Source organism: Macaca nemestrina, chromosome 1 (assembly GCF_043159975.1).
Source record: "Macaca nemestrina isolate mMacNem1 chromosome 1, mMacNem.hap1, whole genome shotgun sequence".
Lineage (NCBI taxonomy): Eukaryota > Metazoa > Chordata > Mammalia > Primates > Cercopithecidae > Macaca > Macaca nemestrina.
The window spans coordinates 51633019-51639032 of record NC_092125.1 but is presented as its reverse complement, the minus strand read 5'-3'; the positions used below and the strand labels follow the sequence as shown (position 1 = coordinate 51639032).

At 35.7% G+C, this 6014-nt stretch overlaps 1 pseudogene; it reads left to right on the top strand.

Moving 5' to 3' along the window:
- The first annotated feature begins 3454 nt into the window (after positions 1–3454).
- Positions 3455–3645, top strand: LOC112427247 (small nucleolar RNA U3; annotated as a pseudogene).
- The last annotated feature ends 2369 nt before the right edge of the window (positions 3646–6014 follow it).

Here is a 6014-nt window from a genome sequence, read left to right as displayed (position 1 = left end):
TATTCAAAGGAAAAAAATCACCATAGAATATGATAAACTTATATTCCTTTTAGTTATATATATAAAACACTTCTAGAATCATGCAATATAACATTTATTGAGTTTTTATGAATATTTATTCAATTCATTAGAAGATCTATGCTACTCCTAATAACCTCCATTCTCTTATTTCAAAGTGAATACCTCACATTTTGTACTGTTATCAACATGCAAGATCAAAGTCATTTTGGACTAAAAAATAACTAATAAGAACACATACAGTAATTCAAATCAACACAGCATATTGCATTATATGATATAGTTGAGAAGTAGAGAATTCCGGTTAAGTATCTTGTAAAAATTGTAATTTTCAAAATAAAAAATAAAGCATATTTTACACCATTATTTTATACACAGTTTTATGTTTCTTTGATGACACAGAGAACTTAATTTTTATGGTACCTCTGAGATATTTAATAAATATCAATCATCTTTGCACTGTAAGAATGCAATAGTGCCAGTAACCAGCATGTACTCTGAATTGAATGATTAAAAAGCAAAATAAAAACTTATAAAAATGAAAGCTTGCTATGTGGTAATTACTAATAAGTTACCATAAATATTTAGAGATTTAAATGATGTAGACTTTTAATAAAGTCTCCAGTGTGAGGTGTGTTATTTCCAGAATGTTGGCATTTTAATGTATACATAGCTGTAGTTGTCAAAATTTCTTATTTTTCTCAGAGACCTGTCTTGTCTGGTCCATAAATATACAAAAAGGAATTTGTTTCATTTCCCTTCTCAATGTCACTCAAATAATAACATCAGCCAAGAATTGGATGAAATGCTCTGGTGAGGAATCTTATAGTAAGATGAAATCATTCAGTGAATTGTCTGATATTTCACAATGATTCAATTTTATTCCTCAGGATAAATCCAAATGAGCTCAGAAATCTCCTAGTATTACAAACTTTTCCCTGGGGCAGTTCTACAATATCTGCATATTACCACTTTATTGCAGAATGAGAAGTTATACAAACTATTGAATTACTGTCAAATATAGTTGTATAATTTTTACTGGCACTTTCCTAACTTTAAAAGGGGAAAATGTCCTTATAAAATATTTTAATGATCAAAACAAATATAATTTAACCAAAAATTTTTGAGAATATCTTAAAGAAATCAATGGTGCCACCGAATAAATAAAAAATCTTTATATGTACTTCACAGAATCATCCAATTTCTCAGTGTTCTTGATTAACCTGTCACACATGACAGAAATCATGCTGGCTTGTTTAGTAATCCATACACTGATTACTGACAAATGCCAACATACCTCCCACAGTCTGGTATTTGTTAGACCATATATAGTCAGGCTATTATTTACTTTTCCATTTTAGTTATGTTTTTCCTCCATCCCATGTTATTTTTTATATGTGTATATTCATCTCAGTTTTAGTATCCAGGATAACTCAGAATATGACCATAGAGATTTCATTTATGTTCTCCACCTTCCCTATGTTGGATTTTTTTTTTTTTTTTTTTAACTGTGGATGAAATTAAGGCAGGATTCCTATTGAATTAGAGGGAGGCATGGTGCATCAGAATCCCCTGGGCAGGAATGAACTTTTTCAAACTACATACACCTGCCTCAGAATCTGATTCACCTCCCTGAGAGAGTATAATTTCTTTCCTTTTTCCTACTAGAAATTACTGCCATTGACATTCATTTTCACTGATGGCCATGTGTCAGATGCTCATGTTTTGGGTTAGAAAAAAATGATTGAGGACCACAGTTCAAAGGAGAACTCATGGCGCCTCTCCATCCACCCGGTCCACCATGCAACACTATCTTTAAGGAGAAAAAGTGCTGCTGTGGTTAAATAGTTCTTTTTTTTTTTTTTTTTTTTTTTTTTGAGACGGAGTCTCGCTCTGTCACCCAGGCTGGAGGGCAGTGGCCGGATCTCAGCTCACTGCAAGCTCCACCTCCCGGGTTTACGCCATTCTCCTGCCTCAGCCTCCCGAGTAGCTGGGACTACAGGCGCCCGCCACCTCGCCCGGATAGTTTTTTGTAGTTTAAGTAGAGACGGGGTTTCACTGTGTTCGCCAGGATGGTCTCGATCTCCTGACTTCGTGATCCACCCGTCTCGGCCTCCCAAAGTGCTGGGATTACAGGCTTGAGCCACCGCGCCCGGCCTGGTTAAATAGGTTTTAAAACTTTATGTGGGTCACCATGAGTAATTTATCACCATGGGTAATTAATAGTCACAGCTCATTTCTAATAATTGGTGCTCTTCAGATATTTACACAGCAAGGTGCATTAGTCCTGAATTGTGGGTGCAACTGCCTAAAGAACAACCTCTTTCCCTCCCCATCCTTAATACAAGGAATACTTGACACAGGTGGGGTCCTTAACACATGGGCAAATGACTCTTGATTTGTTTGCATGCCATATAAATGCTTGATCTCTGCTCACATCAAAGTGGTCACATCCAGGTTTGAAATTTAGATTAAAAACACAGAAAGAAAAACCAAGTTTTCTAGCCTGCTTTACTTCTAGGCTACCAAGGTTTGAAATATTTCTCTTCTCCCTACAAGTTGAATATTCTTCATCTAAGAATGAGCTGGCCTAAGCCTGTCCCGAAGCATCCTCAGTTATGAAGTCTAACTTTAGAATATCCAGGAAAAGTATTTTTTTCACTTACTTGTATATAGTACATGCTATTTTTCACTTGTGCATACAGTCTAGGATTACAACTAGTAGGGCCCTACTAGAACATTTTAAAATCAAAGACTACATCTGATACATGAACTAATTCATTTACCTGAACACAAATAATAATGACAACTAATGTAATGATGAATGGGAAGGAAAGAGAAGAAATGTAAAATTCATCTATTATTTATACTGATTAATATTTTTTAAAAGCTATTCCTCATCAAATCTTTTCATATCTATATGGTTTTGCTCTGAACTGGAAACAAGGGCCATACGTTATTCTTTTTTTGTATCCTAACAGCATATAATACTCAGCAGTGAAAATGCCAAGTACTTAATTATTCACTGACTGTTCAACCACAAATATAAGGATGTATTGATTTATTCAACAAAAATTAATAAGTAAGGACAAGGCTTTCAGGGATCATTTCTACAGTTCATTACTAGAGAAGTTTCTCTGAATGTGTAGAGCAGAGGTCCCCAACCCCAGGGCAGCAGATCAGTACCTGTCCGTAGCCTCTTAGGAACCAGGCTGCATAGCAGGAAGTGAATGGCAGGCAAGCGAGCATTACCACCTGTTTCACTTACTGCCCGATCAGCAGTGGCATTACATTCTCACTGGAGCTCAAACCCTGTTGTGAACTGCACATGCAAAGGGTCTAGGTTACATGCTTCTAATGAGATTCTAATACCTGATGAGCTGAGGTGAAACAGTTTCTTCCCAAAACCATCCCCACACCCTGGTCCTTGGAAAAGTTGTCTTCCACAAAACTGGTCCCGAGTGCCAAAAAGATTGAGGATTGCTAGTGTAAAGCACTGGAAACCAGAAGGAGGTGTAGGGTTCCCTCCCCAGCGTGAAGCTGGCTCTTGGTGCTGCTTCACTGCAAATGCCATTTGCCATTGATGATCGTTCTTCTCTTCCTCTGGGAGGATGCAGTCTGAGTGATTTTGTTAAAACAAAATTAATAAGTACATATCTGTGTTAGACAGTGTTCTGGTCACAGAGTTACAAATTACACTTACACAATTTGCACTTTTTTGTAATACTATCCTCTTAAAGAATCTTGAATCTTGTGAAGATAATCTTTTCAACTAGGATATTGTAAAGAAATACCAAGTATAAACTTTAGTATATTCTTACAAAAATAACATTTATACAGTTAAAATTATTGGTAGAAATGCAAGCCACCTTGATATTTAGAACTAATAAGCTAGAAAGTCCAATCTTACATTTCACTTCATAGGTGCTGTTTGTTATTACATAAGGTACAGAATAAATATCCATTACTACATGTAACTTCATAATTCCTAAATATTTTGAAATAGATTGTTTTACTAGACGTTCAGTTTTAGATGTGAGTTTTTGTTTTGCTATTCAGCAATGAACACATAACTTTTAGTTTAAAAAATACATCTATATTTATTAAGGATTTTGAAGGTAGATTTGCTTTTCTGTGGTAGATAAATCCATATGAAGCTTACATCTACTAGTAGCAGTAGACCTTACACTTTATCCTCATTTCAGTCTGAAACATTTATTTGTCTTTTGTCAGCCTTTATCCACTAGAGGTTCATGTCATCTAGAGGTCTTACAGAAAGGTTAAAATTTCCCAGCGGCATTTTTATTCCATTTCCTTTCCTACAACTGAAAAAGCCCACTGAGGTGGTAGCTTAGATGAAGGAAACAAGAAAGAATGATGAGGAAATAGTAAATGTGAGAGTTAAGTAGTTAAATACAACCATGTAAATTCCCAGCATAACAATTCTGAGTTGTGGTGAGAATCCTACTATAAGCTACTAGTCTATTTTGTATTCCATTTTTATAATAAATATTTATTGGTTGGGCATGGTGGCTCACACCCATAATCCCAGCACTTTGGGAGGCTGAGGCGGGCAGATCGTGAGGTCAGGAGATCGAGACCCTCCTGGCCAACATGGTAAAACTCCATCTCTACTAAAAATACAAAAATTAGCTGGGCATGGTGGCATGTGCCTGTAATCCCAGCTACTCAGGAGCCTGAGGCAGGAGAATCACTTGAGCCAGGGAGTCGGAGGTTGCAGTGAGTCAAGATCATGCCACAGCAACCCAGCCTGGGGACAGAGCAAGACTCTGCTTCAAAAAAAAAAAAAAAAAAAAAAAGAAAAAGAAAAAAAAATTATTAAGCATCTTACATAACCTAAAATAGTTTTTTAGGTGATGTGTGTATATTTTGTGTGTAAATATACATATGTGTATACAAATATACATAAATTCACATATACATATGTGCATACATCCCTCCCTAAAGAAATTATCCTATTTTATATAAAATCCATTATAGGATAAATTAGAGGTATGTAAGGTATGTAAAGCACCTCTTTATATCACCAAGAGACAGGCAGGTAATATTTTATTTCTAGGAAACTTTTTCTCCATAAGGATTCAGGTATCTTGATATCCTAGAACAATCTCAGTTATGCAAGTTCATTTCAAATCATTATTTGATGAAGACATAGTGGTTCTGAAGTGCTGCCAGTGGCATCCAGATTTTAATGAAGTGGAAGTTGTACCACATTGACAACTGAGTCATAGCTGTAAGAAGCTCAGCTAAGGAACCCACAAATCTGCAGATCAAATGGTAAGCAGAATCTTCTTTGCCAGTAATGAAGGTCACAGGTATTGCATCACAAGAGAGAACTGAGTTTTATAAAATCAGAGATTTAAAGTGGAACAAGAAGTCAACAAGAAGCAAGATAAGGAAATTAGGGGATTAAAACTACCTGTCAAAAGCACCTGATTGAGAGTCTTGCGTTTTTTAAGCAAAATATGTTGTAATCAACATAAAGGTCCGTGTTTAAAAATAAATAGTCAAGGTTTACATAGAGCAAAATACACAGGGCAAAACATTAGAACAGCAAATCACTCATTTTCATGTAACAGCAGTTAGTGGATATTAACACAACAGAAGGGAGTCAAATTATGAGGTCATTAGCTTTTTAAAAAATAAACAATTTTTACTATAAAAATAAAACACAAACACAGTAAAAATGTGAAGTAGGACAAGATAGTATAAGTGAAAAGCAAAAGTCTCACTTGTTGTAAGAACTGAGATCCATCTTTACTTGTCCACGTGAGCCATTGTTATCCCAACTTCAGCAACTGAATTGAAATGTTACCTCACATACACAAATACACATGTGGGTTCCTGGACTACTCTGCTCTGCTGAGTCACTATCTGCACCAGTGCCAAAGATCCTATAGCTTTAAAACACAATTCAACATTTGATAAGACCATTCTCTGCCTGCATTACTCCTCTTTCCCAGCCACTTTTGTAT